Genomic DNA, 24196 nt, shown 5'->3' with positions numbered 1-24196 from the left:
TGCATCTTTCATGAATACTTCCATTCACTCTTTATTCGAACCCTTGTCGTTTTATAAGATCTTCCCTGTTTTATGTATCTCTCTCTTCAGAGATGATTTTAGCACACGGGACACGGTTGAATTATCGATTAAAACTGTTTCAGCTGATAGACTTGCCCGGAATTCACACGATCGCGCCAGGCGCCAGTAATGTTTTGTCGAAGAACTTTTTGCTTACAATTTACATGTTCACTATGCACATGTGAACAACGCACTCTTAACTAGTTTTACATTATATTACATACGTAAAGAAAGTTGCACTGCAACACTACCGAGTACAATTATCAAGTTTCTTATTGGTAATTGGTATTAATGTTTATTAGTATTATTAGCTCACTTTTAGGTTAAATGAATGACTTAATTAGCTGACAGTAGCGAAACCGGATTAGGGAAATGATCCAAAAGTAAAAGGTAAAAAATAGTTTAAATGCTCACATATATGATATAATTATGCTTGACTCGTCTGGTAGAAGGTAGAAGTTAAGTTATAGTAAGTTTGCGTCTCGCTTAAATAAAGGAACCTTCAAAAGACAGCTGTAAAAATTTCATGATATTCTATTCATTAGTTTGTGAGTTATCATGTCCCTATCATCAAGTTACCCTATTTTTGTTATTTTAAGAACACTGGATCAAAAACAATTTGGTGTTTTAATATTACACTGCTTTTTTATGGAAAAAAAATAACGTTCAAGCAATGCACAGTGGAAAAAAACACAGGAAATCCGCAAAGAAATCGGGAACCGTGGAAAAAGGCAACAAACAAGAGTGTTTCTTGTGTAAAAAACCTGTTTTAATCCATCTAGTGGTGTAATGATGCCTTTCTCATGTACATATAATATTGTGGTATTCTATTCAAAAATTTTCTCTTCGATTTTTGAAAGAAACCAAGTGATTGTTTATGCATAACATACAGAATAAAACAGTGCTTTGATTGCGTAAGCCATCCTTAAGAGAACGAATTGGGTTCACTATTATATGCACTTCCGGCACCGGAACCCGAGAACCGGTATAATCGAAGTCGGTTCGTACGGCCACCAACTAACATGACACACAAACTCTTCTAGTATGCACCCTATAACTCCGGATTCAGAAGTCGGATCCGGATGAAATTCAGGAATTCCGTATGGAACCGGGAGACCTTTCATTTGAATCTAAGTTTGTGGAAATCGGTCAAACCATCGCTGAGAAAAGTGAGTGAGATCCATTTTGGTATATTTGACCACTATTTCTGGTACTTCCGGAACCGGATACCGGGAATCAGGATAGCCGGAATCGGTTTGTTTAGTTGCCTACCGATAATGACTATCGATTTGTGTAGTTTTGAGACCAGTTTAGAAAAATTTTCACGTTTTTTGCTTCGCCGGTTTAAGTGACGGTGTACAATATTGAACACACTTTACCCTATAATTCCGGAACCGGAAGTCGGATCCGGATGAAATTCAGGAATTCCGTATGGGACCACGAGACTTTTCATTTGAATCCTAGTTTGTCAAATCGGTTCAGCAATCTTCGAGAAAACTTAGTGAGATTATTTGACACACACACACACACATACATACATACACACACACATACACACACACACACACACACACACACACACACACACACACACACACACACACACACACACACACACACACACACACACACACACACACACACACACACACACACACACACACACACACACACACACACACACACACACACACACACAGACATTGCTCAGCTCGATGAACTGAGTCGAATGGTATATGACACTTGGCCCTCCGGGCCAATTTTCACTAGTCGGTTTTTCAAGTGATTGCATAACCTTTCTATATGAGAAAGGCAAAAAATACAAGAAATTCAAAGGAATGATTTTTAATGGCCGCATGAATCGCCATCCTGCTCGTTTTACCCCAAATGCCCAGCAGCTTAAGGGTTTTCTGTAGTATTTGTTCTGTAACTTGAAAAGAAATCGAGTGCGGTCTACTGAAACAGCTTGATTTTATGTAAAAATGTCTGTAGAATCGAATGGAAGAGTGTACACTGACCGCACGAAACGTTTCGATGACTATTTTACCTCATTTCCTCCATTTTATGGTATTTTATTGTAAATCGGTCTTAAATCATGGTAAAACTTATTGGAAGTTTACTAAATCTAGCTTAGTGTAGGTTTTTCCATTCGATTCTGCAGACTTTTTTACATAAGATAAGCTAGATTTAGCAAACTTGCAAGAAGGATCTGATGAAATGGAGGAATTGGGGTTAAATAGCCACCAAAACGTTTCGTGCGGCCAGTGTGGGTTCTTCTAATCGATTCTCCAGACTTTTTTACATGAAAGTACCGCACTCGACTTCTTCTCAAGTCACAGAGCGAATGTTATAGGAAACCCCAAAACTTCTGTACATTTGGTGTAAAACGAGCAGAATTGCGATTCGTGCGGCCAATGTAAACCGTTCCATTAAATTCCTTGGACATTTTTACATAGGAAACACTTTACTTTGATGACCTATCTCAATTAGTTCATGAGTTACAGAATTCTTTGCGCGTTTTCATAGATTTTTCCCACTGTGCAATGGCTTGAAAAGTGTTATGGAGACTCCATCAGAAACAATAATAAAACGTGGTATTGCTGACTTCAAACGTGGTCGTAGAAACACCAATAATGCAGAACACAGTTGACGTCCAAATGAGGCGGTAACACCAGAAAACATAAAAGATTCCACAAAATCGTTTTGAATGATCGAAAAGTGAAGTTGCGTTAGTTAGCTGACATCTTAAAGATATCAAAAGAACGTGTTGGCTTTATATTGCATGAGCATTTGACTATGAGAAAGCTCTGTTCGTGTGTTTGGCCATGTTTTTACGCAACAAACCGGAATTTTTGCGACGATATGTGACAATGGATGAAGCATGGATTCATCACTTCACTCTGGAATCAAAACGATCGTCATTTGAGTGGACATCAACTGGTGAACCTCGTCTGAAGCACCCGAAGGCACAACAATCAGGTAAACGTAATGTAATGTGTAATGTAAATGTGTAATATTTATCGACTATCTTGAGAAAGAAAATATCATTCACAGTGAGTATTGTATAGCGTTTTTGGAGCGTTTGAAGGCTGAAATTGCAAAGAAACGACCGCATATGATAAAGAAAAAAAATTGTTTCATCAAGACAATGCACCGTGTCACAAATCAATCTAAACAATGACAAAACTATATGGATTGAACTTTGAATTGCTTCCACATCCATTGTAGATTTGGCTCTGCAAAAGATATATCGTTCTACAAAAGTGATATTGAAATGTTAGAGATGCGCTGGAATAATTGCGTTGCTCTTGATGGAGAAAACGTTGATGAATAAAGTTAATTTTAAACCAAAAAAATAGTATTCTTTTTGTTAGGCCCGGAATTTTCGGATTATGTGTTAAACGTACTGAATGTTTTCGATACGAATTCAGGAATCGGAAGAAACGGTCAACGGTATGACTGGATGTGTTGAAATTATTGTTGATTTTTGGAAATATGCAAAGTTTCCATTCTAAAGCTGCCATTCTATTTCAGATCCCACAATTCGAATGCCACTAGTCTTCATCAACATGCGGATTACTCACAGACAGTAAAATTGTTGTCGAGAACCGGTTCAGTCCGCTAAGCAATGTGCATCTCCCATGCATCGGTAGCCATCCTTTAATTAGACGAATAATATAGTTCAATCAACACTCAAGTACGTCTCGATTTTCAGATTCTACATCACTATTATTATATGATTTGCTAAATTTTCGCGCTGTCGAACGAGAGAAACATTCGATATGGCAACCCTTCCAGTAGCACGGTTACTAAAATCCGCTCAATAGTCATTTTCACGTAAAAACCACTGCATAAGTCATAGCGAAACTCAACATTCCAATCGATCGCAGCGCCTCTTCAAAGAAAAAGATGAAACAAGCAAAAACTTTCAATTCACCACTGCGATCTCCATAAAGCTCACCAATTCAGCAGTGGACCGAAGGCTGAGCACTGATCTCGGCTGGTTGTAGTAGTGCCGGCATTCGTTGATCCAACTCACCGCCACCAATGCCGTCATCGGAGGCATGTTTGCGATACTTGATCGTGAAATGCAATCGGAGAGTATTTTTTAATTCGTTCTTGCAATTGCTTTGCCAAAGCGTGTTACATTTGTACTCTTGAGCATTTTTGTCCCCCTCCTTTCCCCGGTACGAGCACCTTTCCAATTAACTGATTGTGACTTACTAGCTACCGTGTAGGTTGTAGCAACGGTTTGAGGTGTTGGTGTTCTACTTGTGTTGAACCACACAAAGTTGAACTCCTTGGAGTGCTCGTTGCGGTGGCCAATGCAGTTCGACGGGACTATTGATAGCGATCGAATCGCGAGTGTTTTTTGTGTCTGTTTACTTTGCGTGGTTTCCTGGCCGATTTCTGCGCGCGCGCGAGAGTGTATACTTTTGTCACGAGAAGTTGACGGTTGGGAAACAATTTGACGCTTTAGGCACTGCTGTAGTTTCCGGAGTCGACCGTTGAACACAATTATAGCAACAAAATTCTACCACATTGCACGACGTTTACCGTCTTGCAAAGAATACAACCACCTCAACTAGTGCGGAATTCCACAGGATGACCTAAGAACTGGTGCAGTAAGTTTTGCTAATTGATGCCAAAGGTTAAACTTGTCAGTATCTGTGCATAAATAAAGCACCTGTGCCGTGGTTCGTCGCTTTGTTTTATGCTTTGTAGAGCTACTGAGGTAGCCGATTTTCGAAGGGGAAACTGACGGCTATGAATGTTTATGAAATTAATCACCCAAGGCCGGATTGTGGTCGGTAACATTAATTCGAATGGCGAACCAACAAAAATAAAAACAACTAATTTGACGACGGAGCTGCGTTCTCCATCGACTACTGTGAGGTGTCTGTGGGAAAGAGGAGACACGCGACCTAGCCAATTTGGTGACATTGAAAGTGATTACTCCGTTTCGCTACGTGTGTTTAATTCAACGGTCCGCTCCTTCCAGACGCTTCACGTTTAATGTTTTAGCCATAAAGCATTTCGAAATAGAAATCGAATAATGACTCGATGAATGATTTAAATGTGCCGAGGGTGGATTTATATTTGGTTGTCTGTTTTTGTGATTAGTGAAGTAATCGTCAAAGCTCCCAAGTTACTTTAATCGGGTTTACAATTGTGACTAACCAAAATCTATAATCTTTTGAGGGCCTAATCTTGATAACTATGGCCGTTTGGTTTCTAGAACCTGTGAACACATTTTAGTTGTTGTTTTCTACCACTGATTAAATTTGCATTCTAGTCTTCTTGCTGGCCATTTTGTGAGATATTTCGGTAGACTAATATAGAGTTCTACGAGAGTCTACGCAGGCGGTTCAGAGTATTAGATACTCGACTAAAGAACCAAATGTCGTATGTAAGTTTACTAAACTGGAACGATTCTTGGTGTCCATAGGTTCTTGCCATGAAATGCTCTGATCATGTACACTTACTAGTCAGTTACGGAGGCTTTTGAAACATAAGGTCAAGTTCCGCTTCGGAATGTAATACCCTTTACTTTGCTTTGGTGTGCAATTTTCAAGCATAGCCAGCTGAGATCTTTTAAAAATATCTTAGACAATTCTGCGCTATTTCTAAACTTCATTCTTTTAAATTGGTTATGATTGGGGGTCTTCTACGGAAAATTTGAAATCGGTTTTTTTTTGTGCTAGGTGTCTTGGAAGTACATGAATTAGAAAAATATTTTGATATCTCTGAAAAATAAATATTTTAAACATTTTCCACTATTCGGAGATGACAGAAAAGTCATTTACTAAAAAATATTGATGTCTCTGGTCATACACAGATAACAGATATACAGACTTGAACAATTTTTTTCAAAATCCTGTGTAAATTTCAAATTTGCTATACGTTGGAATACTACTGTAACCTACTCGACTATTCGCCGCGATCTTTCAACTTTCCATTACATTCCGGAACGATAACAAAATCCTTCTGCCTGTTCCCTAAGTGTTAAAGACAATTTTTTTCCCTAAGTGTTAAAGACAATTTTATTTCTAAGTCATTCGAAAACTCGGAATCGGATTAAAAATTAATTCGTCATTTTAATCAACAGCAAAACAAAAATCTATCGTGTCGATCGTGGTGACATTTACAAGTGCTCGCTCCGCTCAATCTAGGACAGGACCAGACAACTGGCTTCTTTTCCAAGAAAAATATGTCTCTTCTTATTCCAGTTCCTCCCTGTTATAAATAATACATTCCTCGCGATCACTGTTGCCAGTAGAGATAATTATTCATTCTGAAAAGCTTCTCTCCATCAAGGATGGCTTTTATCGTATCAAAGATCGTTCACTGGCAACTCTTCAACGATTGAATCAGTGCCATCAAAGAGAAACGAAAATCATTGCAACAACAAAAACCTGGCATGGCTCATTTAACATAGACTCGACACCAGTGCGAGAGCGAATTTCTCTCGATGACATTTCTGAGAATCAAAGATTAGCACGCTGCTCTGGGGATCCTCTCTAAAGCAACAAACGGTCGCTTATTCTCGTTTCGCGATCCGATTCTATACAGCCAGTTGATAATTGCGATATAATCATTTTACTATTGCCGCTTATTCTAACTATGTGCATATAACCACCTTTGTATAAGTAGTGTCTATGAAAATATCTGTGAATGCTCCACACAATGGTTTTGAAATATTGCAACCTAGTATGAGAATCATCAAGTCGAATTATCGATTCGATTTTCTGCGATAATTGTCAACTTACGATTCTCTCTTGGGAAATTCCACACAGCAACGATCATTATCAAACTGTAAACTTTTTTTAGGGGGTTAAATACTCAGAGTATGAAGTAGAGCGAAGAAATGTAGCAAAATTCTCTCAAGGTTCATGCATTGAAAATTAAAATTATAATTTTAAAAAGATAATCCGAAAAATTAAATGTGTAATATAAAACTACATTTTTACCGACAATACTGAAAACACTTTTCTACCAGCCTGCAGCAGTATTAATTTCAACAACTAGTACTTGTGTACTAGCCAATTTTACACACAGATCTTATGTGAGCCTGTATATATGTTTTCTGTGGTTAATAGTAGACAGATACTTTTAATCTATCGCTTGTTAGATAGGTAAGTTTTGAAACATATTTTTTACAAGGACAATTGCGAAAGATATTATCAAAAAATCAATTGAATCGTCACGAGTAAAAAAATTGATAGAAGATTTGTCTAACTGAGAACGTAAACATAGAATCTAAAAACGTGCTTAATCCGCCTAGCAGTGAGATGATACCTTTTTTTATCATCCGCATGTATTTTTCGCATGCATATTATTCGATGTTTTAGTTCTTATGACATTATTTTAATGACCGTCGTTTAAGCGACAATTTAAAGTTTAATTACCTTGTAATGTCGAAACTGCAAATCGGATCGAATTTGAGTCTAAACGTGTAATAATCGATTGAACATTCCATGAGATGTCGAAATAAGTTCCACTTTAGAGTTTACGCTATTTTCGGTACTACCAAAACCGGTATTCAGGAACCAGCATAACCGAAAACGATTCGTATGACCATAAATTAATATGACGAATAAATTGCAATAGTTTTGAATCGAATTTTGAAGGTTTTTTGGATTGTCATCTTCTATATCAGTATGAATTTTAAAAACTCATCACCCTGTAATTCCAGAATCTGATGAAATTCATTATTTTGTATGGGATCATTAATCCTTAAATTTGAATTTTTGTTTTTGAGATTCGATTTGCCTTTTTTGAGAAAAAAGATTGAGCTTTGAGAAACGATTCGATACTGAAACCGGAACTCTAAAATCGGTGTAGCCGAAGTCAGTCTGAGGTGGATCAGAGCTGGATCTTTGAGAAATCGTAGTGCGATTTGGGTGCCTTCCGAATCGAAAACTGTATAGCGCTAACACTGAAATAAGTTTATTTGGATATAGACTATCCAAATCTGCAAACCCGATAAACCTGATTAATTTATGTGAAATGGACATTTTTATACTATCACACTGTATCCCTAAACCGGAAGTTGGATCTGATTAAAAAGCAAGATGTTTTATAGTATAGTAGACCTTTCATTTTAATCTTTTATGGTTTCTAGATTACATTTGGATCTTAGATCAGTTTAGCCATGTACGAGAAAAATGAGTAACACTATTTTAATTTCGTTTCACATATCCTGTTGTTCCAGAACCAGAAGTCGGATCCAAACGTAATTCAGGAACCTTGTTTGGGAGCATACGACTTTTCATTTGAATCTGAGTTTTTATAACACGGTTGAGTCATCTTCGAGAAAATTGAGTGAAATTAGTGAGTCACACACGCATTTGCTGATCTCGACGAACTGATTCGAATGGTATATGGGTGTCATGCTCTTCCAGCATTTATTGCTGTAAGTAGTTTAATTCAATGTAATTATGGAATTACTTTCAACTCGAAAATGTTGCCATCATCTGGTTTACATGTGTCATATTCGAACAATTATGTTGCCAAAAAACGAACCGTGCTAAAATCGGTGCGAGGCAAAATTTTATGAAAGAAGTTTGCTGTACACAGTCTTCTTGGTACGTAGAAACAATTGTATAGAACATCGTGTTCGACGTTGCTCCCAAACATGACTTTGTCATTCAGCGCTCAAAACTCTTACTATTGGAATAAGGTGAAAAGTCGCTCACACAATAATATTGATATCTCCGTTAAAAATTTTGACATAAAATTTCGTATAACTCAAAAATTGAACAAAACTCAAAACCTCAACCCATTCGATAGTTTTCGGGGTGACGGGTAGACCTTTCATTTGCGACTAGATTGATCGGTCGAGTCATCTCTGAGATCTCGACCTCTTTGTTAACAACACAAATACAGAGCCACAGACACGGACATTTTCTCATTTCGTCGAGCTGAATCGATTGGTATATAACACTCCTCCCTTTTCTAAAGTTTGAGCGAATTCTATACCTATTTTTTATTTAAAAAAAAGGTAAAACAAAAACAATAGCGCATTGGCTGACGGAAAGACCTTTCATCTGCAACCAGTTAGCTTAAAATCAGCCGTGTCATCTCTGAGATCTGAGCCTCTTTGTTCTGCATACAACAGCATTAAAAATAGAGATTGATCTTGCTTTCGATCTTGGCTTTATCATGTTGCACTTGAAGCTTCTACTACTAAGATAGAAAGTATAAGTTAAAATGTTAAAATTAGATGGATCTCAACAGTATATGACTTGATGAATAGATATTACTTTTTGAACAAGTTATCTAACACATATTGTTTTCAACACCAATTATCTAAAATTGAAAATTTTATCACAAATTGCTGAATGTATTTCCGTTTATATGGAAAAGAGATTATGTTGTAAATTTCGAAAAGACGCCCCATAATAAAGCAAGTCGTATTCACTACAAAATTTGTTGTATAGAAAATAAAACAGTGTCCCACGTAAAAAATCTATCATGAAACATTCCATATTTTGATTGTTTTGTTTAACAGTAGTCGTTTAATGGGGCTATTTTATTTGTTTATTTGACGCTGTGTTGTTCTATTATAAACCCAATTTCGATTGAACACGATCGGAATGGAAACAAGATTGTCATCCTATATTCATGAAGCAAAACACGGAATCAAAGTGAATTGCTACTCAATAAAAATATAATATATTACCGGAAATCGACACCACATGCACATACGCATGGTTGAATGTAGCCCAATGGAAAAAGCAATTCACTAAATTTACCATAACTAATTCAATCACCAGACGCCAACACAAATGTGAACGCAGTCGGCTGTCTTAGGCATAAATTTGCCACCTAGGCTAAGCACTATTTCGCGTGAACGGTCAGTTCGTAGTTAATTTTTGCCTTTCTTATCCGGTTCTCCATTGTGCACAGTTCCAACCATTCATGCGTTTACCAACCATGCGAAGCCGAAACAATGGCTTACCGTTATAATCGGATACACCTAGATGCTAGAACAATTAGCGACTATAAAACCGATGGATGTGTTCGGATAGCATGCAAAATTCAAATGAATAAAGTTGAATTTAGCTGCATGTAAACCGTAAAAACTTAGTTGGCAAATGAGTAGAAACATTGTTGCTTTGTTGTATCTCTTCTTATAATATGAAAATATTTTCCAAACATAAATCATGAACTACAACTAAAAAATCTCACCCTACAAATAATAGCTATTTACTTTCAGTGTTGCTACAAGCAGTTATTTTAAGATCCAATCCAGCAAACCCTCATGGAAATAGCTTAAGAAATAATCAAACGCAAATTTGTGAACGATTGTTATGCACGTTTGCAAATACTAGTGTGATATGAATTCTTCACAAAATGACGATTTTTAACAAATTTGAAAATAAAATTCTGTTATGCTATATAAAGTTCAGTTTATTGTTTGTTCTGCTACCGGAAATAGCGGCAAAATGAAATGGAGCTCACTTGGATTTCTCAGAAATGGTCAGATTGATTTTCAAAAACGTAGATTTAAATGAAAGTTTAGAATACCATAAGCCAAACATAAGATTACAAATACTGAAAATTTCAAACCCATTCATTTTTCACATACTAAAATCCAGAATTTATCCGAATCCAACTACCAGTTTCGAAATTATAGGGTGATGAGTGCTTTAGCTTTCAAACTGTTTTTAGAGCGAGCAAAAAACGTGAAAAAATATCTAAATTTTACTTTATGTTAGCTGCTGACCATTTGAGCCGACTTCAGCTAAAACGGTTCCCAGATTCCGATTCTGGAAGTACCAAAAAACTGGTCACAAACAACCAAAATGGAACTCACTCAAAGTTAGGGTCAAGTAAAAGGTCTTATTGCACTGTTCACATCAAATCAAACTGCACAGTATGAAAGTGTGCTGAAGCAAAAGTGCATTAGAGCAACTGTTTTGATCTAACAGCACGTTGATGTTTGTAAATGATAACACAAAAATCTAATTCATTTTTTTTGCTTTGTTGTCAATTTTATGAGCAGGGTTACCAGTTTCGTGGATATTTAAAAACACCCCGAGAAATTAACTTGTATATATATTTAAAAACACCCCGAGAAATTAATTCTCATATAGAAAGGCTTTGCAATCGCAGTGAAACCCGACTTTACAACTGAGGTCCGGAGGGCCGAGTGTCATATACCATTCGATTCAGTTCGTCTGAGATTACAAAATGTCTTTGTGTGTATGTATGTGTGTATGTGACAATTGTTTTACTAAATTTTCTCAGAAATTACTGAACCGATTTTCACAAACTTAGATTCAAATGAAAAGTCTTATGGTTCCATACAAAGTTCCAGAATTTCATTCGGATACGACTTTCGGTTCCGGAACTACAAGGAAATATGTGCAAATTTATGAAAAAATGCACACTCGATTTTCTCGGAAATTACTCAACCGATTTTCACAAACTAAGAAGCAAATAAAAGTTCTTAAAATTCTTTAAGCACATAAAGGTCCTAAAATTCTTTTTGCTATTCCGGTTCCTCTTTAATTCATTTGCACAAACTATGAATCCAATTTTGATTTGCACAAATCATGACTCCAAATAAGGAGGGGAATAAATGAGAAATAGAACTTCTGACAAACCAAGAAACACAAACTCACATTTCTGAAATTCACCGGGCTCGAATTTTCTGAGTTTTAGTAACAAACGTCAGTAAGCCTGACTATCATATCGGTTTCATATACTGAATTGATATAGGGGATAGTGTTCGGTTACCGGCACCCATTTATTTTAAACTCATAGCTTCTGACTTAATGTACATCAATGAAAAGCTAAAGTCCCTAGCTAACAAATGATCAAGAAATTAAGTTGATTCATTTTATTGATAAAAAATTATTATCGATCTAGTAAAACGATAAATTTTGGCCATTTCAAGAAAGGTGTTCGGCTACCGGCAACCCAAAAACTTTCACTAAAAAAGAAAAAATATTAGTGAAGACTGCAGTTATTCAAAGGAAAAAACGAAATTTATTCATTTCGGAGGCGTTTTGGACAAAAGTCTTCATTGTCTGATGGTGACTTCGCTTTGGCTCTATTGGCCGATGATTTGGATGGTGGCGCCTTTGGTGTTGATTTGACCGGTCTTCCGCGTAGATGTTTGGCCAATACTTTGGCTTGCTTTGTCTCGACAGTAGCCTGCATACCATTAACAATTTTGTACGATTTGTCGAAAAAAATGGGGTGCCGGTAACCGAAATCGGTAGGCATTTTGAGAATGACAAAACAAATCTTTGGTTGCGAAATCCGGTATTAAATCACCCAATAGATCGATTTCACCTCATAAATATTCAAACCACTGACCTTTTCGATTGATACTCTTCAATTTATGATACTATAAAAAAGTCAGAGAAAAATTTTGTGTTGATTTTCACGCAATTAACGCAGCAAAAAGTACAAGTGTCTGTTTGCTTCTGTATTCGGCACAAAAATAACGTGCTGCTATTACACACACACATGACATTTGTAGGAATGACGCTATTTGCTTTCTGTCAAAAGTTACGGTGGGGTGCCGTAACACTGCCGGTAACCGAACATCTTCCCCTACACTTCTAAATATTTTTAGTGAGTCAGCTGTAACTCCATATGATAAAGATCTAAAGATGCATAGTTGGAATCTGCTAGGGGTGTAGTATTGTCATCATGCTTAACATTTTCATCTGTAGCAAAGATTGAACAATTTCGCAATAGGCGAGAAAATCACGTGTCTTCCTCGCATAAGATAATTAAAAATACTCATAGTTCATATCCATACATAGTTAGTACCTGCTTTACTAGCGAACAATACGTGTCGTAAGCTCACTCAATCACTGAAAATATTTCGTATTTCTATATTCTTTGTGCGATGATTCGTTCAATTCATGCGGTAGAAATTTGAAAGGTAAACGAGTGCGCGTCTTATTTTGACACTTAATGCTCGTTTATACCAAGAATATAAGAAAACTTCAATTTTGAGTTTTTTGTATTTATCTCATACTTTTGAAAATTTTATCATAATTTGCTGAACATATTTCCCATAGTATGGAGAAAAAATTATATTGCTGCGTTTAATATAACAATACTTATTAACGATTAATTGTGCACATTCATGTACAGACTGAATTTTGAAAAGGTGCCCCATAGTAAAGTAGGATGTATTCACATCAAAATCAGTCATATGAATGGTGACACGGAAAAGGGTCTAACCTGTTCTAAAAACTATTCCAATTTTCTCATCATGTTCAGCGAGACCAAATAAACTATTATCGGCTATAGCTGTTCCGAATTGCGGAATGGATCTCACATATATAACTCAAAGATGACAGGGCCAATTCTCACAAACTGAAACTCAATTGAATGGTTATGTTGAGCTATTGGCTATTGCATTTTATATGGATTCTCTAATTTGTCGAGCTTAGAAATGTAGAAGAAACCAGTCCCTAACGCAATCGTTATTCTTCATAGAACACAATGGAAAAACGTTTGTTCGTCATACCACGAGAGATCGTGACTTGGAGTTTCAGTTTCGCTCTAGGCGAAGCATGTTCCATTAACGGCTGCATGATGAATATCAGCGTTTTGCTTTCCGATCAAGATAGGCATAAGGTTTTACATAAAAATTCTCGGCCATCTATTTTTATGTATTGAATGCACTTCAATTTTCGACTTCATATCAGGTATGAAAAACTGGAACCGATTCTGAGTATATTTTAAAGAAAATTTTTTTGGATGAATTCAATTCAATTCACTTTTGTTTCATCTACAAGGATGTATTCTTAGTGGTGATGAAAGTTTATGATGGAAAACCTTTGATTTTATTTGTTACAATCAAACCAAACAACTGACGAATTTACCATATCGTAATTGAACAAACAATGAAATGCGGGCGAAATGCCTAATCTGTTTTGAAGCAATCTCTATTCAATTGCATTCGTCGATAAACTAGTTTAAATGCAATAACACACAGATACCCAAGAGTACGCACCCGTGCGTGGGCACCGCAATCTCGTTCACCTTTCATAAGCAAAAAAGCGCCACCAGGTACGCAAGTCGAAAACCGAGCCAAGTGGAAATAACAAAAACACATTCTGGTTTTCTTTTTATTTTGTAAAACTGGTACAAAATGAGTAACATATTTCTTTACACGTTAACCTACTAACAAACAGCTAGCTAAACTACCAACATTTCACCACATCACGCTATCATTTTACTCGGCGGAACACAGCGTCGGCCGTTGTACACCATTCCACTCAGACTGCAGTCCGGCATTTTCAGATTGTGTGGATTCTTCGACTCGACCTTGGCCAAATCCTTCTCGAGCTTTTTCTGATCTCGGCGCAGCTTTCGGTCAACGCGTTTCTTCTCGCTCTCCATCCGCAGCTCCCGGGATTTAGTTTTCACTTTCTCGACAACATCCGTGACACGCTCCTTAATGTTGTACCTGATCTTTCCGATCGGCCCCAAAGTGGTGCTGCTTGTTTCCGCCTCCGCACTGGTCACAACTGTCAACAGTAACAACACTAGGCTCACGGCCAATCCCGACAGGAACAGTTTGGAATTCATTGCGTAGTCTCGCAACACTCTCAGGATCTGAATCTCATCGAATCTCCGGACGGACTGAAGAGGGTTCTAGTCGAATGCGACGTTTTTGTTCGGCCGAGGGTCAAGTCAGTGCCGTGAAAGCGAATCAGAGCACGCATTAAAATCAAGCTTTTATGATATCGTAATTCATGAACGATGCAGAACCTGTTTCGCAGGGTCTCGGGCTGCAGCGATTGTCTAGCCAGGAGCGAACCCGAAGAGGGGGAGCATCGATCACCTTGCCCCAGAATGGCGAAATGGCTGCTGATATGCAGTGAACAGTGAACTTTATATTGACGATCGGAAAGAAAACTAGAAATTGTAGTCCCCAGCAAAAACGTAAATGGCAGCTACGAACTCGATAATCAATCGATCGAATTTTTGAATTGTCACTTTATTAGGAGGTAAGAGCTTCCTCTTGTGATGAATACAAATGAAAGCTTTACTGTGCTATCATGGAGTAAACCAAGGTGCTCGAAACGTTCGACACACTATCCATATGCCACCGACAAACTGATTTAATACAAGTTGGAGTTGAACTGATTGCATACATGTGATCCAATTGCGGTTAAGATATGGAAATGATATGTACAACTGAACGTTTAGTCATGTCTGTCGTATTAGTGTAATTAAAATTAGTAAATGTAAAAGAAAACCATGCTATAGATATCAAGTGAATGTGATTTTTCGACACTTTATCTCATTCGAATGCTAATATAGCATTTTTCTATCGAATTGATTTAATCAAGCTATCGAAGTGAGTGTTGTGAGAGTAATTCCTAAAATGCGTTACAAGTCATCAGAATTGATACACTTCAATCAGAATCAGGCTTCAGATACTTCATCCGGCAGATAAAAGGGATAACCTTCGAAACATTAGAAATAAACGACCGAAAAGCTCCTCAAAACTGCACTAATTGGTCCGAATTGCAAATTAAACAGGTGTAAAAAAATATCTTGTGAAAAGAATCGATCTATCTAAATATCTTGTAAAAAGGTTCCTTTTCTTTTATTCGATCATTTTCATATTCTTGAATACGCATTTAACTTTTTTTTCAGTGTTACATCATTTTTTCACTAGTAACAGTTTCGGATGTCTTTCCAATCGTGTAAAATTAATAGTTTGCCACAGTACAGATGTTTGCAAATTATAATCCGAATCGAAGGAAGTCGATTCTGATTTCACAATTTTCTGCCGTTAAGGTGAAATTTAGTCCCAACAAGTGCACGGAAAATTTAAACCGCTTGAGTTGAACGAATCGTCACACAAAGAATAACAGGCAAACCCGACACATTGAAACCCGGAACATTTTCAGTGATTGAGCACAGTGAGCTTACCACACTATGTGCTTTTGTTGATTTGTGAAAGAGACTCTTATTGATTCGTAATGGACTTTTGAATATTTCACATTTTGAGTATATCCTAATTTAAATCTTTATTGTTATTGATTTACACTAGAACTATGAACCATTAGTATTTATAATTGACTAACATGGGTTTATATGTATACATATGTATCCACTAACATGCTAACAATGTATATGGCTGAGTTCAGTAGCTAGCATAGATTCTCCTTCTAAAGAACGATTAAAAACAAGAAAACATTCAACTAGTTTCGGTATCTTTGTCAGTATCAAATAGTAATTTTCCGCATGAGAGTGGTCGAATTTCATCATCGATCAAAAACCTGTTGAAATAAGAAACTATTGGTTATTCACTAATCAACAAAATAATTGTAAATAATAAGTTTTCCATACAGACTTATATTTTTGAAAAAAGATTTTGGCACCATGTTATATGAATGTTATATGTTCCAAGGTTATAAATGAAAAATCATACTTTGCTTGTATTCATTTCATTAAGTAGCCATTCTAGGTTATTTTTTTAGTTTATCTAATATCTGAAATAATGGGCCGTATAAATAAAATGTAGTAAAGTCTGTTGTTTGTAGTATCTTCTCAAAAACAAAGTCCACTGAGTATAACGCGGTTTGGTATGAATAAAAAACAAGTTTGAGCATGTAGTTAATGCTACTTCCGAATTTAAGCATTTACTGCATACCGTATCGACACAGAGCCGGAAAAGCTGGCATAAGCATGCACAAAGCAAGAAACGTACTTACATCTATAAAAATGCCACTTTTTTAATTTCTGTACTTCACTTTATCAGCAAACACACGAGTAGCAACCTCTAGAGCTACCTACCGAAAACTTGTAGTAAATACAATAGTTTGTAGCATATTTTGACAGGAACGTGATCCACACGTAGCATTTACTACCGAAATTCAAGCATGCTACGTTCTATTCATAAGGCCCACTGGGCCGTATGAATAAAATGTAGAATTTCGGTAGTAAATGCTACATGTGGATCACGTTCCTGTCAAAAGCAGAAACTTTACTACACAACAACGTTCGAACATGTAGTATTTACTACAATTTTTCGGTAGGTAGCTCCAGAGGTTGCTACTCGTGTGTTTGCTGATGAAGTGAAGTAGAAAAATAAAACCAAACCAAACGTGTTTTAATCTGTGGACTATGTTTTTGAGAAGATACTACAAAAAACAGACTTTACTACATTTTATTCAAGCGGCCCAATGTCTATTATATGACGTAGATATTGTTATTAGATTATTGGATTATATGGAACAACAAAGCATTTTGTTTAAGCAGCATCAATACATTCAGCTAAACAAAGTTAGACATTACTAGCATTATAAACGTACTTGTTCTCATAGAAAATGAACGATTTCTTATGATGCCCATTTTATTGTATTTAACTTGTTATCATTTCGACACAAAAACCAATGTTGCATAAATTAGTATCATTTTCTTATTTGTGATATTTCCTCTCGATATGACGCCACTGAACCCACCGTGCATTTCTCTCTCCACCACGATGAAAAGCTTATGAAACTCACATGAAACTTTCTCGAACTTAACGAAATAACGTTAGTTAGTTTTATGTTATTGAGTTTTATTTCAGATTCTTTGTGAAATTTCGCTTCAAACACTATTTCTCCGTACTAAAATAATCCCCGTGGAATGTAGCAGTAACCGTTTCTACATTTCAAAAATTACGGCTCAATAAAGCGAAATAACGAAATTCTTAGAATATTTAGTTGTGCTAAATTTAAACTTAAGTGTTGTTAGTTTTTCGAAATATTGTCTAGTTTTTGAATGATTGATCAAAAACGCGACACCCGAATTCCGCTACATTTCACCCTAATTTTTGTAATTGCACATAAACATTTATTTCTCGTGAAATTGACATTCATACACGGGTAAAAATCTATTCCCGATACCATGATTTGTTAATCATGAACCATGGCTTCTCATAAAATTTCATGAGAAAAATGATTGATAGCATGAAAATTTTCGTGAAAGATGTGTTATTGTTCATTATATCGTTTTGATCATGAAACCATGATTTATTATTCATGATAGTCATGATTCATGATTTCATGATTTTTAATCATGGATCCGGGAACAGATTTTTATTCGTGTACCTTTTTTAATAGATCGTGATAAAAATGGTTGTCAAATGGCTATTTCAGCCAACATTTGCCAAATTGTCCAGGAAAAAATTAATTGTGTTTGTTTTTTATTGAAGTCTTGATAATTTAGTGCAATTTGATCATTTAAATGATTTTCCAAAAAAATCGAATGAAGATTTTTTTGAGAATTTATGTGAAATGAAATTATTTATCACTTTTCCAAAAAATTTATACCATTCTTTAACAATTAAACTTTAGTTCGCTTTCACATCTCATCCAAGTCAGTCGATAAAACAAAACCTCTTACGTTCGGAACAGAAGAAATCAAGTACAGTATTGTGTAGTGAACAATAGAACGACCTCGAAATGAGTGAACCAAACGAACAAAAGCTACCGCCGACACAAAAGAATACAATTGTTGTTGACTTCAGGCAGTGCAAAATTCGTCCTTCAATACGAGAACTTGTAGGTTTGCTTAAGGAGCAAAGGCATCTTGACATTAACGTGTGCATTTACTTCAATGCAATAAGACAAATAATGTTATTTACATCCAGTTTTATAAAGAGTTGGATGCAATTCAATTCTCAAAAGACAATAACAATGTGCACTATGTGGAGCACGAGAACATTAAGTAAAACATTCCAGTATATGTGGATGATAGTGCTATAGAAGTGCGTGTGCATGATCTTCACTCAAGCGATACCGATTCTTATATTCGCAAAACTATGTCCCAATACGGAGAGATTCTCTCTATCAAAAAAAGTGGTATTCTAAATGGCGTACGTTTATTACGCATACACTTGAAGAGGCCTATACCTTCTTATGTGATTTTCGGTCGGGATACAAGAATTCCTTGCAAATCACTTGTCAATGTTGCCAAAAAGCTGTTCACTACGGTAAGCCATGTGATAAACTGGACAAGGAGACAACTACACCAAAGAACAACGGCGCTTCCTTCACACCAACCCCGAGCAATCCCAGTACAAATGTGACAGCCACCAACAACAATGAAGCATCCCCTTCAACGAATCCATCATCATCCCCTATAGAACACCAGCTGCAGTTAACAACTTACCCTCCAACCAACCAGCAATTGCAACCAATGGACAACAAGGTGCATCTACAGCAACTAGCAACGAAAAGAAGACGGAAATCGACAACAATACCATCGATGCGGCAATGGATGATGAGACGAACCACGAACGAAGTCCCCCTCAATCCTCGCAGGAGGGAAATGGAAGCTCCTCTCCCCCTAGAAAAAAGGTGGCAACGAGATCCAACTAAAAAAAATTATTTAAAAAATCGGCTCAATCGGCCATGTAAAGCTTGTACGCAAATAGTTCTGAATAAAAATATCTTTTAAATATAAAAAAACAAATCAACTTTTTTGAATGAGAATTTCGAAAGTCACAGATAATACAATGACTTCAAACTGAGCTTTGCTTTGCATTTAACATACAGAAATAAAGGTTTTGTTGCAATAAGCAGGATATTGTTATAATGATAACGAAATGCCGCAAGAGTCAGTTTTTATCATTTGAATCTAGTCTTCATGAAAAATAATGCCGTCAAAAAAGGGGGTGGGTAATGTCAGATATATAACCAAATTGACGTGAATACGAATAACACCATATCAAAAGTTGGCTGTATACACATACACATAATAAAAAGTTAAAAACCAAATATGATCAAACATGGCAACGAAAATATAGGAAATGTTAGAAATATTTCTTTACAATAATGTATACGCTATTCGGTATAATAAACGTTTTAACTAGAGTTGTTTTACAAATCAGTGGAAATATTCTGTGAATCATATTATTCCTTGTAGCTAGAACCTAAAATCGTGACCTCTACCATTAATATAATTTTGTAAATGTTTCAATTACTGCATTTTTATTGTCATCGTTTCTTGTACACAGCTCTGTCATTATTTTAATGGTCTAATATGATTAAGATGATGGCTTGGTGACTGTTAGCATCCATCAGCACCTGATACATTAAAATTCAAAGAACGCAGATTAGTTTCCTTTATTCCTTTAATACGTTAAGGAAAAAATTGTGTCAGGGTGCAATTATAGTGTTGCTAATGTGGAATTAAATTTCATCTCTTTATAAGGCATCAGGTTTCGTTAATCTTAATTTTCGAAATATACAGATTTTTATTTTTAATACTTGGCATCACTATCCCGGCTCCATGTAAAAGCAGACTCAAAGATTTTATCGTTGATTCGAAATGACACCCATACTAGTATAAAGATGTGCTCCACATCAGAGATGGCATATCACCAGAGAGATACACGCTAGAGTGAGATTTTTGCCACACCGAGGATGCAAAAAACGAAGCACCGCACAAAGAGGAAAGCGCACTTCTTCTCAGTGTCGAATAGATAGCATTTGAGTGTGTGCTTGTGGTTAAAGCAGCTGGCGCGAGTGAAACACATTCTCTTCGCATGAATCGCTCACACGCGCTCTCGTCTAAATACACCCAAGTGACCACTGGCGCGTGATGGTGAGCGAACACTTCTGTGAACTTCAATTAATAGAGAGTAGATCTGGTCTTGCTATGAAAAATTTGCAAGGAAAACCGAAAATTTTATGATAAATTGTTTTATTCATCTACGAAAACCATACAGCAGAGTGCTCACCGGCGTATACACCTCTGTGAAAGTATCTGCATCCACCTCAGATAATTTATTAGCTAATGCTCTAGCACTTTGGTGCGATTCAGTGGAAGAGGTAAAAGGAAATAAACAAACGCACTCATGATGCGTGTACACTTTACACAACAGTGGTGTATAAATGTGAAAGAGAAGAGCTCTCGTTGAAGTTGTCAGTGCGAGGGGAGAAATTTTGCTTGCTCTTCGTCACACAGAGGAGATAGACATCTCTGCTCCACATCAATACTTTCATGTTTGCACTGCGCGTGAGCGTTGCCCGTCGTAATTGAATGTGTTAGTGACGGCGCTAACTTTGTTCAACTTCCATTTTGTAGAATCCGATGCTTTTGGTAAGAAATGGAAGAAATTTAAATTATTCTCTATGATGATCTGTGGGACTGAAAAATGCTTTGAATTATCACGACCTGTGGGATCTGCATTTAGGCAGAACTGAGATGGCTTTGGGCGTGTACACTTGGTAAACTCGTCCGAAATTTGACCAGGAATGTGAAGCACGCTGCATGCTCATGGCACAAACACTTGAAAAAACGCTGCGACTTTGCAATGTTTTATTTTATCAGCGACATTATTTCTCAACGCATTCAATCAGCATCATTTTTTTTCGCAATCAAATTTTTATACCTCTAGCCGTGAGTTACGTTCCAGGAAATTATTTTTAGAAAGACATACAAGAACAAATTATGCAAAATACAGTCCAGTCAATCGAATAAGGCGCCATAACAATCAATACTGCGGACATATTGACCTTACTATGTCAAAAAATCAAATAAAATCTCAGATTTGTCGTAGAAATAATGCGTAGTATGTAAGTGAATATTGTAAAACATTTATATATAGTCTACATTTGCATAATAAATAAATAAATAAATAAATATATGCATTTGGTTCGTAAAACAAATATTTAGCTTTCAATATTCTTTAAATGCGCAGAACCACAGTTTACCATGTTCCTATCTTCTGCACTATAATCGATTAGCAGTTGGGAAACATGGCAGATTAATCAAAACAGCCAATTTGAATAGGTAAAAAAAATCTGTTGTTGTTGAATGATGCTAGCTGATGCAAAGTTGGCTTATACAAAAAAAATTGCCAAGAAACGACTCACCGACTTTGTTGCAACCCGTGAAGAATTGGCTAGCATTAGCATTGACTCCATGTCAATACTCTCAGGGGCTGCACATGCCAGAGAGTTTGCTTTTAGGCCAATTCTCTTCAGTTCTCCACGGTACGATTGCTGCATGATTGGTTGGGTGTAGGAACCACTTTATTGCAACTCTACCAGCTTTGCATCAATCCAATGCAAGTGGAGATGCTTGTCCAAGTGATGATCATTTGTGCAACCGGCAACCGCATGGAAGTCAATTTGCTGCGGTATGTTCAGCGAATAACTTTAAAGGTTAAGGGGTATGGTTGAGAAATGAGCGGCTATTCAACTGGCAGCCAACTTCACAGAGTTCGTTGATCTTGATCTCTGATCGTCAAAGAGTTACCAGACTCGAATAACCGTTTGCTCTGTAAATTATGTTCATATTGCACCATACCGGGGTACCTGTATTTTGCTGGGCTGGCCATGGGATAAGATTAATATTTCATTCGAAAGTGTTGTGAACGTTCAATTTTAATTTACCGAACATAATATATAGTGAAATGACTTGTGTTCGTAATAGAACATTTTTATTTGTAGTGTTGGCTACCCATAAACTTTAAGAATTCAGGTCATCAAACATCTCGTGAGTCTCTAAACTTTGTGTACCATCGAAGTTGCATAATTTGACATACGAGCACTTGTCTAGAAACTTGAATTTGATATTAATATTTCTAAGCAAATCCTAGTAAAACATTATACAAAACAATGCCTCATGAATATTGAAAAGTTCATCAGCATGGCAGTCTCGTCGTATTCCGCTATAATACCGTAAGCCGTCTTCTAGAAATGAAGAAACAATCTTTGATGTATAAAGCTGAGAATCGATTCTTAGTGACCAGTATGATTTTTTCCCACAGTACGAGAGATTTAACAACTGACACTAATTGTTTTTCATAATGACCACTCAATAGTTTATTCGAAAGAAGGGTAATCTGAAGTTTGGAAGACGAGACGTTATTTAGCAGTTAGTTTTGCTATTACTGAGCGATATATTTTTAAAGAGATCCTCTAAAGCATGACTTTAGATTCCGAAGAAATTCTGAAGAAGAAATTTTGGTATTGAATCTAACAGTGAGAGCTCTAAACTAGGTGGCGGTGTGAGCATATAATTGCATCAGTTGTTTTGTTTCAAACTTCAAGTCAAAACTGTATCAGCTAGCTTTATACGCTTGTCATTTTTTATGTATTTAGGAATATTGTTTTCTAGTCTATAAACATTGTACTTTTAGTTAATTAAAACACTTATCGGACAAATACGGTAGCCAAACGCATATGGAGCGTTTGTCGCGCCGTGGGAATGATCCAGAAACAAAGTTATTGAGTGTTGTACGAGCTAAGGGAAAATGTTGTACGAGCTAAGGTATTTGCTTCATCCGATACCCATAATGATTTTCAGATGATTTTAATAACTCGACCATTCAATTTCCCCTCTGTCAAAAACAAACTGATTTCTTTATTTCTTTATCTGGGAGCAGGGAAAAGCCCGATGGAGATGAAATTTGGCAATCTCTCTCTCCAGCAGGCATAAAACCTCCTCATCAGTATCAACAGATTACAATGATCCAACAGATACATTTGGACTTATCACTAATAATTAGAACTATCAAAACTAACAATTAAAACTAAATCTATAACCCTATAACTAGTTGATGACACCAAGCATTACATGGCAGTGATAGTGCTCTTTCTAAAAAGGTGAGAGAGAAGAAAACAGTGGGTAGGCGAATGGAGTACAAGGGTAGCTGGAGGAGGTGGTAAAGGAGCGTGGACTAACGACGATGTTGATTTGTATGAATATCATTGAAAATTTGTTTGAAGCACAAACTTTTGTAAATTGAAAGAATCCCGAATGTAGATGATTTACGTTTCAAAATTTGTCATCATAACAGCCATATATGATATATACTCATACACTGATCGTCGGATGATATTAAGGGGATTTTCATTGAGTTTTTGTATCATGTAGTCCTTATAATGCGCATGCTATTTAGATGAATTAATATTGAAATTATACAGCTAGAAATGAAAATAAATTAATATGCAAATGACATTCAAAAGCTCTGATTTTGCTCCAGTTCAATTTTAATGGATTGCATACACAGTAAAATCTTTTGGAAATTGTATTCAATGAATATGAATTAGAAATTTTTAAAATGCCCATAAGGGTTTCACATTTTTCAAAATTAATGAATTGATATGTAAGTGTTCCTAACAAAGGTGGAGAT

At 36.3% G+C, this 24196-nt stretch overlaps 1 protein-coding gene across 1 annotated transcript in view; it reads left to right on the top strand.

The window, feature by feature from the left end:
* The first annotated feature begins 4317 nt into the window (after positions 1 to 4317).
* LOC131425267 (uncharacterized) overlaps positions 4318 to 24196 on the top strand; it is a 45971-nt gene continuing 26092 nt past the window's right edge. The window contains exon 1 of the mRNA XM_058587013.1: positions 4318 to 4685. The gene's annotated coding sequence lies outside the window, so the exon portion shown is untranslated. The remainder of the gene's footprint in view (positions 4686 to 24196) is intronic.

This window comes from Malaya genurostris, chromosome 1 (genome assembly GCF_030247185.1).
Source record: "Malaya genurostris strain Urasoe2022 chromosome 1, Malgen_1.1, whole genome shotgun sequence".
Lineage (NCBI taxonomy): Eukaryota > Metazoa > Arthropoda > Insecta > Diptera > Culicidae > Malaya > Malaya genurostris.
The sequence above is the reverse complement of the archived record's forward strand: the minus strand, read 5'-3'. Positions and strand labels throughout refer to the sequence as shown.